The sequence below is a fragment of the Poecilia formosa genome, unplaced genomic scaffold, assembly GCF_000485575.1.
Source record: "Poecilia formosa unplaced genomic scaffold, Poecilia_formosa-5.1.2 Scaffold10, whole genome shotgun sequence".
Lineage (NCBI taxonomy): Eukaryota > Metazoa > Chordata > Actinopteri > Cyprinodontiformes > Poeciliidae > Poecilia > Poecilia formosa.
In genome coordinates this window covers 4,280,891-4,293,712 of record NW_006799949.1, presented here as the reverse complement: position 1 = coordinate 4,293,712, position 12,822 = coordinate 4,280,891, and the positions used below count along the sequence as shown (strand labels likewise).

The 12,822-nt window shown below is 37.2% G+C and overlaps 1 long non-coding RNA gene across 1 annotated transcript in view; it reads right to left on the bottom strand.

Annotated features, from left to right (window-relative positions):
• Window positions 1–4,477: 4,477 nt before the first annotated feature.
• LOC107834425 (uncharacterized) overlaps window positions 4,478–12,822 on the bottom strand; it is a 35,504-nt gene continuing 27,159 nt past the window's right edge. Inside the window, exon 3 of the long non-coding RNA XR_001660218.1 lies at window positions 4,478–4,488. This is a non-coding gene — a long non-coding RNA (uncharacterized LOC107834425). The remainder of the gene's footprint in view (window positions 4,489–12,822) is intronic.

Here is a 12,822-nt window from a genome sequence, read left to right as displayed (position 1 = left end):
TATATATATATATATATATATAAAATCCAACACACAAAATAGTTTTTGTATGGTACAAAACATAAAATTACTACATTCAAGTTCAGCCAGAATCATACAAGATATTAAACAGTCCTGCATTTTACCAGGGGTATCTCCCCTCCAGTAAATGGTTTTCATATTAAAATGACTCTTTGTAACTTGAGTTACAAATACTTCCACAGTTAGGCCAGGAGCAAAGCAGAGGCTGATCAAAAGGCCCATTCAGTCACTATAACGCTGCCATCATTGTGCCCAGAACACAAAAGGGGTCCCCACATTATTTTGATGTGAAACCAGATAATTTCTGTTGAGAGCCAATGAGAAGACTGACAGGGACGCTCCCAATGCTTGTCGTCTACCGTTAACCGGGCCCTTTGATTTTCCTAGCTGCTCTGACGAGAGCTAACCAGCTGCTTGTAAATGAGCTAGCATCCCTTCTCGGCTGCCATTATTCTGCTCTCCTGAGCTGACAAGCTAGCTCACTGGAGGGACACTGGGTGAAAGAAAAGTGTGGCCTAAAGTATTAGCTTGAAACCACAGGGGACGCAGCTTGAGTCACCCTGGTTTACTCCACCAACTGCATACCACAAAATCTATGGAACAAGTAAAATGGGTCTGAAAAGAAAAAGAAACTATTATTTTAAGGCCCTTCCCACAGTGCTGATTCTATAATCCAGAGATATCCTTTCCAACAACATGGATTCTTAAGAAGTCAGATCTATGTAGGGGAGGAGATGAAACAAAATATTGCATATGCTCAGCAAACAGCAGGGTATGAGGTAGACTGCTCACTCTGTGAGGCCATTGTAAAAGATGAATTACACCACTGAACTGGCCCACATTAACCTTTATTTTTGATTTAACAGTGTGCTCCTGTTTTTCTAATTAGTCTCTTTTCAGCTGACGTATTGTGGAATAGGTAAAATTATCATCAAACAAATGTGTTGTAATGTTAACTATAAAGCCTGTAAAGGGGGATCATTACAAACCTGTGATGAACATCTCAGGAAACGGTATGTATGACTCCACATAAAACTGTTCCAATTTTCACGAGGAAGTATGTGTAGTACTCTCAATCTACTAGTCGGTCCTAAAAGATACTTTACAGTGTCATTGTCTAATTTGGATAATTTGCCATTGGCATGTAATAATTAGCCTATGGATGCTGTAAGAAAGAGACAACCCATATCCAAGTGTAAATAAAGTTGTAATTGAAGAAGTTCTTCAGTTGTTATCCTGTAAGATAATGAAGTCGATTAATAATGACAGCTCTTCATGCTAACTCAGAATACCGCTTCTGGCTAACACTTAGGAGTTAAACTTAGCATCTGCTGAGGGGCTATTTCCCAGTTGTTTAAGAATCTGGACTGCATTTGAGAAACTTTAGTTTAAAATATGAAATATGTAGATAGTAAGACCCAAACTGGAGGATTCCACACTAAACATACATTTATTTAAAAAAAACAACAACAAATCATTAACATTTATGACACTTTTATTCAATTTACAACACAATATAATTGCATTTTGCTTTTTTTTTTAAATGAATTTCTTTTACTTTAGAAAGAAGAATGAAACCACATTATGCAAACTTGACCAAACTGGACTGGAATATTCTACATCGATATAGACTCTTTAAAACACATTTTATAATCTGTAAAAATAAATAAATAAATTTGTGAAAAAGAAAATAATGGGGACTCTTAGTTTTCCCAACATTTCTTCAAATGTTCTCTTGTTGCCATAAATCTGATGCTGTGATACCCTATCACTTTATCAGTGATAGTGATACAGTGATATCACTATCAGTGTGGTCATTTCTTGAGAAATGACGGGTGGTCATTTCTGACCACCCAGTTGGGAATAACATAGATTTTTCTATTCTTACTTCATCAATCAATTTCCAAAGTATTGGATCCAGTTCCAAGTATCGAAAGGAAATAAATTTGCACAAAGTTACTGTGGCTTTGCTGACAAGCTCATAGCCAATCTAATTCAAATATATCTTTAGCTGTTCTCATATCATGTTACAGTATCATGAACGATATTAAATGCTAGTTAGTCTTTGAACATGATGAGAGATGAGACACGAAATAGAGGAAAAGGAAGTAGGAAAAAAGGATGAAGGAAAAAAGAGCCAGAGCAAAGGGGAAAAAAAAGAAACATTTCATCCTCATTTGTATTCTCCACCATCAAGTTCACTCCAGTTCATTTACATCTCTGCTACTTCCATAGCAACAGCAGGGGGGCTATCAGGAGCATCTCTGATATAGGTACATGACTCTGAAAAAGATCTAATCATTTCTCTCTGAATAGATGTCAAGAAAATTTTTTTTTTTTTTCCTCACATTGTTTAACAGCTTTAAACAGAAACTTACACCAGAGATTTTGTTTTCCTTATGTAGTTTATTCCTTGTTGCCCAAAACTAGTGCTTGTAGAGATAATCCTGGCCACAATAGCAATGAACAGAAATATGATCTTGTAGCACTTACTCTAATTGGGTTCAAATAAAATAAGACATGTAGAAATACTAGAAACCAAAAAGGTTAATGTAACCCCCCCTTCCTCCCCCAGCCCCTTTCATATACTGGCTCACAACCCTGTCCATTAGAATTTGAACAAACGCAAAGCATCAAGTTTTGCTGCCAGACAAAAGAAAAATGTACCGCACCTGCAGTATAACACAGCCTCATCAAATTCCATGTACACTTGTATGTAAATCAACCTTTAGGCCTAATTAAGCAATACGAGGCTCATCAAGGTCATAAATCCCCCTTTTTTTTTTTCTTTTAATAATGCATTATTGACTACACATCATCCGCACATGTTAGCTGACTGCACTCACACAAGCACAGAGTGACATCTCACTGTCTAATATCGGATAGCCCCCAGGCCAGGCAGTGTGTGCAGAGGGAGCGGGAAAGAGAGAGAGAGAGGGGGAAAAAAAGAGAGAGGGATTTTTAGGTCACAAAAAAAGGAAGGACATATCCTGGTAATGAAATGACTGCAGTGACCATAAAGTAGTAAATTTCCTCTCATGGTTCCTACAACACGGTCAACTGTAAATTTCAATATTAAATTACAAGACATTTTGAGATTATCCAGACAAGGTCAAGGCCTCTTTACTCATTTTATTACTACAGTGTTGAATTTGATTTGACGAAAAAAAAAAAAAAGTAAATTATGTAAACAGTGTAGATTCAAAAATAAAACAAGACATTGGATAGGAGAAAGTTTGCCCTCTATTTCAATTAAAGTGAGTCGACATTAATATAATTATGTGGATTAATCCTCTGAGTCACTCCGGAAGGGAATTGATGTAGGTCAGTCAATATTTCAAATGACAACTGATACAAGTTAAATGATGTGAATGCCTTTTGGAGCTTCATAGGCTGAATTTGATTAGTATGTGATGACCCTTGGCTAAAGCATTTATTCTGTTTCTTTAAAAATAATAGTAATAAAAGCAGTGGCTTGAGATACATTCAGAAGCCCAAATGTCCTGCTCTGCTTCAGTGACGTGTTTGATGCACTACATTTTAATAAAACGGCACCCAACGTGTCACCACTGGGAATACATAAAAACGCGGTGGTCTGTCTGGTTGCTTTGCATTCTCTCAGTGCACTTTCTCAAGCTGCCCACGGCAGTGGTTCCTCTTCCCCAAGACTCTGCTCTCATGTGTATGCATTTGTGCCACATTATTCAACCGGTGCTTCAACTGACCCCCACCTGGCATTTAAATTCCCTGACCAACAGGGTAGTCATGCCCTGATGACACGACTGCTGCTCTGACTGAATTCTTTATGCCGTCTCCATTCTGACTCAACCACAAGGACTCACTGCTATCCACATTTGGCGGATTGTTAGTTGACACCATTTTTGCTTGGACACTTAAAATGGGACAAATAGTGTTGCATAACACTTGACAAAGGACGAAAGCAAAACACTAATTTAGTCTTGTCTAATAGACTATTTACATTGCAAAAAAAAAAAATAAATAAATAAATTACATCCTAATATGTCCATTAACAGATCTCATTTCGGAGGCACCTAAATATGAACGTTATTACTGTATTTTATTTTAATGATTTTCAATTAAATATAATCTCAACAATCTTTCAGCTCATGAGTCAAAAAATGAAAATAAATAAATAAATATAACAACCTTGCATTAAAAAAAGCTTCCAGATTTGGAATAACTTACTCTGAATAGAGGCAGTACATGTGAAGTTCCTATTTAAGGACATATCTGAAGATCGTCAAGATGTAAAGCTGGTGGCTGAATATTTTAAATAAATTTAAGAATTTCGAGGAGGAGAGCTGTCTGTCTGATGGAAATTAAGAAACACGAGCATCGGTCCATGTATGGCTCTGTCAGTATGGATAAGATGGTGACCAAAATCAAGACACAAAAAGCTTTAAAAAGTAACAGCTTCAAAATAGCTTAAAGATATTCTGCTATACCCTTGCTAACAACTTCAAGATTTGGTGAAATTAAAAGGACGACATTTATTCATTTATGTATTTATTTATTTATTTATTTATTTATTTAAACAAAGACAATTAACTAGTTACTCTGCTAATCCCATGTTTGGGATCTATTTTCTATGTTTGTGGTCTAGAAAAATATTTAGTCTTTTCTCAGCAGTGAGGATCCTTTTCTTTTCAAAAACAACTGCCTTAGCCAAGTCTATCGAATGGGCAGCCCACGTCTTTTTACTAAAGACTATTCTGCCATTACGAATTCATATAAGCCTATGTCTAACATCCTACCGGCATACGTCTGCCTGCATACTGAAGGAAGCAAATTCAAAATAGATTATTTAATTGGATATTTATCGTTAACATGTAAGTGCATCATTTATCCAAGAGTAAGGAAAAGCCTGAGGCCTGACATGCAAAAGCACTCAGGGGTCACTATGACTCACAAGGTCAAAGGCTGAATCACATGAGGTCAACTTATAGTGCCGGAGCACTAACAGCTTGAACTGGTATATGTTCAGTCTGACATCAAGTAAACCAACGTGTAAGGATTTCAGCATGCTGATTTAGAAGGACCATCAAAAAAAAAAAAGAAAAAAAGGTATCGCTAAACAAGTGGAAATTCTTGGCTGATTTACTAAGTGCGAGTTTAAATTAAGAGTTTAGCCTCAGCGGAAATCCTACAAAACAAGAAAAAAATAAAATAAAAAATACTAAATGCACTAGTTAAGCCCTATGAGTTAACAAGCCACATAAATGTGAATTTAGAGTTCTTTGAAAAAGGCCCTGCTTCTAAATCCTTTTTATTTATGGGCGTAGTTTCACCACCCCTCGTTTACAGGACCCTTCTCTGGATTTACAGCTGTACTAAATCAGGAATGAAAGCAAGAGGACAAAAAGGATTCCACTAAGGGCAAGAAAGGATATCTTACGACCGACCCATGAGAGCAGACTGTAAAATCTGTGAAATCACGAGCCTTGGAGTATATCATCTTCTCTTAACACATTCTGTCGTTACATGTCCCGCAGTAGGTATTTCTTTACATGCCATCCAAACCGCACTAACGCTGTCCCATGTGGATGTTTTTCAGCAGTTTCCTCACAATGGAAATGTAATTATCTACCCCTTAAACACAAATTGCTGTTGTTTGCGTGAGACGTTTCAGCTGCTATGGAATCTGCCTGGTTTAATAAAAGCAGTCAAAGACCACTTCAATGACTCCGTCCTTCTGTCTGCTTTTTTGTTAAACCCAAAAGTGGAATGGGACCCAGGCTGCTCACACTGATAAATGGATGTAATTTCTCTTGCAGAGGAAATCAGAGTTGTGACGTCCACAGTGAAATTCTATTAAAAAAACAGTTTATATAATGCTCTAAAATATTCCAATCTACAATGGCTCACGAGAAAGAGAGAGAAAATTGGCACGCTGCAATCTCATGCGACCTGAACTCTGCAGATTATTAACTGTAACATTACACATCATAACACCAGCGAATACAAAACAAACTTGCATTTGCCCTTTGACCTGCTTCATTTGTCAGGCGCAAGTTGTACATGCTGATTCCTGTTTGAGACACCTTATACAGTGGATAATCAAAAACATTCTCTCCATCCGCCCCTTCCAGACAGCACTTCATCAGAAGTCCTTGCTTTCCGTTTGTCTGCAGTCCTTGATGTCAACGACGTAAAAGCCACCAATGGAGAAACATTTCAAAACTAAAGAGGCGCCGCTATTTTATCTTGTTGCCATCATGCAAACAGCTTTGAGTCCTTTTCACAGCATATAAAGCAATTATTTGTCACATGAATCAGAACATTTAACAGTAAATCCTGCAACCAGCCCAGATTTATGACTAATGAAACAAATGTAAAACCTAGACGCAAACAAAAAAATAAATAACCTGGAGGAGTGTCCCTGATTAACAGGGCAAGAAGAAAGTGAGATAAGCTGTGGCTGTAAAGCATAAGGTAGACAGGAACATGCAAGTAGATGACTAATCTAGGGTGGGACCCATTTGAAACCCTCTTATCCAGTAAGAGTCTTGAGAATTATGGAAGAAGGCAGTTTTAATGTTACGTTGAAATCTGAGAGACTGAGCAACATGTCAGGAAACAGGGGCCTTTTGTTTAGTGTAATGAGAGTGTGACCTCAAAGAAATAGCCACAGTTCATATTTTGAACTGTTTGTTCAGCAGTTTGTTCCCAAATATGAACAAACAGTTCATATTTGGGAATATCCCAAGAAATAGATTGGTTAACAAAACTGTTAAGCTTACAGCTTGACTGACCCCGACTGATGACAGGCTTCTCATGAAATCAGATCTGATCCACTTCGCTTAACACTCAATACCTAAGCGGTGACAGTTTGTGCCAACAACAACACTCTTCAGTGTGCAAGCAGCAAGATAAGGTGCAAATCGACGGTCAGCCGACTTCAGCCCATACCTGGAATCTTCTTTAAGTATTTAAATGTTTAAACTCTGCTAAGGAACATAGTGGATTTTGAATTGTTGGAAGCCTATAAGAAAATTTCAAGCAAAGCTAAGAATACACAGAGAATGTATTTTATAGTTACAATGCTACCTAATCTGAGGTGCTAGAAAAGGTGAAGTAAAATATCTAAAATGTCAACTCCAAATGATTGTGTCTTGATTATAAATCTCTAAAATCCTGTTTTACACCAACTGGTCTCTTACACTCAAGGTGGGAAATGATCTATTCTTCCAATTATACATTGGCTGGTTAAAGCTACCAATGCATGCTGGTTATCTAAACAGTCTTGGGACTGTGGTCCACTGAACATATTATTTTTAAGTTAATATTTTTGAAGTACAGTTTGTGAGCTAAGATGCTAGATCACCATGTCTGTAAGCAAAAGACTGAAACACCAAAAAGCCTAAACTTTGTTTAGTGCTGGCAATTATAGCTCTTACAGAGCAATTGGAACCAGCTACAACCAGTATTGGCAGGTCAGAGCTTTTTAGAAGAGAAACCTACTTTACATACTTTTTTTTTTGTAAAATGCAAGCAAACTAGGGAACAAATAGCTTCAGGGAAGGCCATTTAGTACTTTTGCTGTACAAAAATATGAAGGGTAAAGATTAAAGCGTAGCAGCGACTCTCCTGTCTGAACAGCTGCATCAAAATCATGGCTGACGTGTTCAGAAGAGTTATGGATTAGGACTGTAAACACCAAACTAAATATGTTTTCCAAGGTTAACTCTGTATTAATATCCAACAAACGCTGACACTGCAACATGAATCAACGGACACCTGACAAAAGCTACTAGAAAGTACTTTAAAACGCTTAGCCAAGGCGGCAGGTTAACAATTGTAAGCATCAAGCGTTTGAGGTCAGTGGAACATACATTGACTGCCTCGGGAGCCAGGTGAAGACAGCGTCTGTGTTAGACGGGAGGAGGGGGGTTAACAATATGTCAGAGTTCTGCCATGCTCTTGCATGACAAACACCGACCTGGAGCCAGCTGTGACAAAGCCCTAATCCTGAAAATCCCTTCTTCCTTTGCTGAAAATCCTAATGAGGATTTGAAGTACTCGGCAGGGAGGAGACCCAGGGGCTGTGGTTACACCTTGCCACTGCTCGCTCTCCCAGTCATTGTCTCCTTATCTCCGTGTTGGCCAAGCCTGGCTGGCGATGAAAGAGACATGACAGCGTGGTCGGCCTACGTACACAGACCCCACGGCTGCCTGGCTCCACAGGGAGGCCGGATCCCGCAGTGTACCTCAAACAACCAAGATGACATCAACAGAGTGGTAGAAAAACAAAACAAGCTCACACTCCTTAAAGCACGCAGACCTAAACAAATACGTATCACTTTACTCTGAGCAGTTTGCGTACTGCATTGAATGTTAAGTAAAACAGATTTTAAAATTCACGCTTAAAAAAAATTATATAAAGTTTCTGCAGCATTTTAAAGTTTCATTAAATATTAAGTGAGGATGGATAAGCGCACACAATCAGCACTTCCATTTTTTTTTAAGACAATTCGCTACATATATGCACAGGGTGTTTAGAAATAAGACACCATGTCACATTTATCTTCCGTTTTGAGAATTTGAAGTATCACATCTCATCAGATCAGATGTTAAATGATTAATTTGTCTTCCTCACACTAACAGTTTGTCCTTTTTACAAAACCAGAATAGGGGCAAGACAGAAAAGAGGTTATTAAATAAAAAAGTAAGAAAGAAAGAAAGGAAGGAAGGAAAAAAAAGATAGAAAGTGAGACAGTATAAGTATTTTTAGTCGTTAAACATCTAAATGGAACATCACTGGGAGGTGCTGGATCCTGTTCTTGCAGGTTCTGGGCTCATATTAAGCCCTGGGCTTTACAGTCCAGTAATTAGATTTCAGAACACCTTGATTGTCTATTTCACTTCATTGACTTTGAGATGAAGGTTTTAAGTCTTCTCTTCTTCTCCTTCCTGCGATACAAAAAGAGTGCTTTTAAAGGTGCCCTTCCCTGTTCCCTTTGAGAAACCTCAAGTACTTTAAACATTTCAAGCTTTGAGGGGAAACAATGGCGAGGTTTCAGAATGTGTGGAAAGATAGAAAATCCCTGTGCTAGGCTTGTCCTTACAGGTTTCGCCTCTAAAAACAGGTTGGGTTTTTGTTTTTTTTTGTTACAGGGGAATGAAAAGCTAAATTCTAAAGGAAATATTTGTTTATGGTTTGATGAAACCGCAGGTGACCCATTTAGTGAACCTTGTCAATTCTGAACATGCCATGACCTCCTTCAGAAAACAAACTCCTTAAAAGCATTTAACCAACATAGTGAGGGTAATCATCAGTTCAGATTCTCTGATGATTTCAAAATACTTCTATTGAACACACACACACACACAAAATATTTTTATGCAAAAAAAAAAAAAAAAAAAAGAGAACAAAGTATTCCCAGCACTCTATGATGCAGGTTGCAAACATAAACCGACTCCACACCTCTTGACACACAATCCTCACCGTGCCATCTCATTTTGCCTCTCCATAATTCCAACAATCTTTGGGGAAGATTTTGAAAAGAGTCTGTGACTGAGCTAGGTGTGAATTGCAATTCTGTCACTGATACATGCAAATCCCTGCAATCCCACCAGATGTGACTACATTATTTTTGGAAAACATGTAAGCCAATTTAATCACGCCTTGCAAGGGTAAATCATCACTGCTTGTTTATTAAAAAAAAAAAAAAGTTTATATATTCATATATAAAAGGACCACCAGCAGGATAAAGGGAAAAATAACTTGAAGAAGATTACTTGGAATGCTACGTGGCAAACGTACAGTCATGCAATACAGAAACAAAGGTAAGTCAGAGACTTCCAGGTCTACAATGTTTGAACTCCTTTAAAACGTTCATCAATGTATTTAAAAGTGCTCACGTTTTACCATAATGGCTTCGCAAAATGTGTTATGTATGACAATATCAGTCCCAACAAAAACACTACAATGTAATAAGAAGATCTATAACCGACATACGCTTAGAATATAGACTCAGTTCAGTGAAACTTAAGACAATATAAAGTAAAACCTGCAGAACTATGATCCCCGATTTAGTCACGAATATCATGCAAAGTGATTATGCTTAAAGCCTCTTCTCATTGTAGCTGTCACTTTCTATGAAGTAAGAGGATTTTTCTTGGCTCAGAATTAGTCTGTGCACAAAGATTAAGAACAAGAGAAAGCCTTGTCACTCGGCTCTGAGTCCACGCTATGCTGTTGGGGTCAGGACATTACATTCTCCAATTGCTTTTAATAAAAATGCAACTTCAATTTTCAATATCTTTTAACTGTTTTGCTTTCTAACAAAATGCAAACAAAAAAAGAAATAAAAAAAACACTAATTAGAACCTTTCACATAGAGACAAATCAAAATCTGAACTTTGTACACATTTTAGACTAATATGAGGTGTAAATTTGGTTTAAAGTTACACTATACTTTTTTTGAAGTCTCTGTTATGTGTTTGGTCAGTTTGTACATTCACTGTTTTGGTAATCTCATGATATATTTTTTTTGTCACTGAATATAAATCAAATTCACATGACAAGACATTATTAAAGTACATTTATTTAATCTGCTCATAGTCTGCTGCCAGTAAGTGTGATTATGTGAATCTAATTTTAAATATTTACCATTAGTGGGTGGTACAAAGCACTTTGGTTTTATAAGGAGTCAAATCAGTCTTTGATCTTCAGATTTTACTCAACCAAGTGGGGATCAGATCAATATTCAGCAGAAACAAGCTGCTATATAAAAAATATGAAAATCAATCTGCAATACTTATCAAAATACCTATATCCCAAGAAAAATAAACTAAGACACAATACATGACTTCATGTTTATTTAGTAATGGTAATGGGATGAAATGGCAATGCAGTTATGAAATTGGTCATTTTTTGGCTTTCTTTCATATTCATACTGTTATTTATTTGTCATTATCTTACCAACCACAAGGTCCTATTTTTGCTCTATTTATTTATTTATTTATTTAAGACGTCACTATTTTAATAATGTATTTTTGTTTCATCTTTCTATCAAGATTCAGAACCAAACAGAGAAAAGGCAGGGATCTTAACAGGTAAAGCACTTCTCTTTGATCAGGATAACTTTCCCTTCATGTCTCTAACCTTTAGCTGACTTATAGACACAGGAACTATAAAATCTAAGAAATAAACATTCTTCAATAAAACCCCAGATGATAGTTGATCTCAATCATAAATGATTACAATATTGAGGGTTAACAAGGCTCTGGTGGTCTTAAGCAGGATAACAGTCATAATAAAGCAATGGCGGTGGAAATTACACCATCTAAACAACCTGTATTATAACAAATTACACATAATTGTTGCGGTAGGACCATGACTTTAAACTTTATTGTGCTATATTATTAATTTTTGATGCTATAAGCCATGGGGTAATTTAGCAATCGACAGCGCTCTGCTCTGTAAATACAGCGTAATTAAAATAACAACACAAATCAATCTAAAAACTAATGCCAGTAACTCTGAGGGTTACTGAAGCAAACAAGCAATTCTTCAGAGTAGAGATGTGAGCATAGCAAAAAGGAAAACAGGAGACAAAAGCTTAGAAAACGCCGCGAGTCAGCTGAGTAAATAAAACAGACATACTCGTGGACACGTGTCCAACCAGGGAAGTCAAATGTGAAGAATGTATAGAGAAGGAGGTCAAACTTCCTGCCCTCCATCGCTGCATTCTCAGTCTGGTACGTGTGTTTATACAGCATATAAATACACACGTTTCAGGTGCAGAAAAAAAAAAAAGGGGTGGGGGGACAAACCAACTTCAAACTATTTATAGCATTCCACTAACCCATTTAATTCAATTATAAAAATGCATTAAAAAGATATTAGGGGTAGAGGCAGTTTAATGAAGCATGTTTACTAGGGGATATTGTTTGTAATGAACTGTTTCTGGGCTGATCTGTGAGACTGAAATAGGAAAAGGGAAAAGACGTAAGGGGGGTAGGACAATATCAGAGGACAAGAGAAAATGATGAATGAAAAATGTCAAAATAGTAAATAAGCAATGTTTTTTTTTCAACCTGCCATTCCAACATTAAGATGCAGACAATTCATCAGTGTTTTATATTGCTCACTCTGTTCATTTTCAAGCAGAGGGTTAAACAACCTGCCAATAATTCACTTCTGTATCGCTTTGACACTGATGACACATAGCCAGGAACGTGCAGAGTGGGTCGGGGATACTTCAGCACATAATATGTACGAAAATTATTTGTTTTTTGTTGGGGGTTTTTTTTGTTTGTTTTTTTGTACAACATAATAAGCCCTCCGGTCACCTTGTTACCTTTGACCTTTCGCCCGTGACGCACGACGCAAAATTGCCTCTCGCGCACTAAGTTGAGGCAGCTAACTGCAGAGCTCAACGTAGCAAACGTTCCAGATTACAGAACAGTTTTTGGTTAATTAAAATAAAAATAAAAAAGTTTTTGGTGAATAAAGTAGAGTAGACTTGCTGCTTGTCAGATGACGGAAAACGTTGAAGTATCGTTTCTCCTTCAGCACGGAGTCGCGGTTTAAGCAGAGAGGTAATGAAATACAACAGACACTGACAGGCCTCTGCGTCTGCCTTTCTCTGAAGAACTACTGAGCGGGAGGAGACAGCCAGGTGAGGAAAAACTGTTCTTATCTAATCCATTCAGTAATTTTACAGACATTACGCTGTTGTTGTTGTGCTACTAGCTAGGTGCTAGCTAACAACTTTGCTAGTAACGCTAGATAACAAAAAAGCTTCTTCCCTGTATCGTTAATGATAGCAGTCA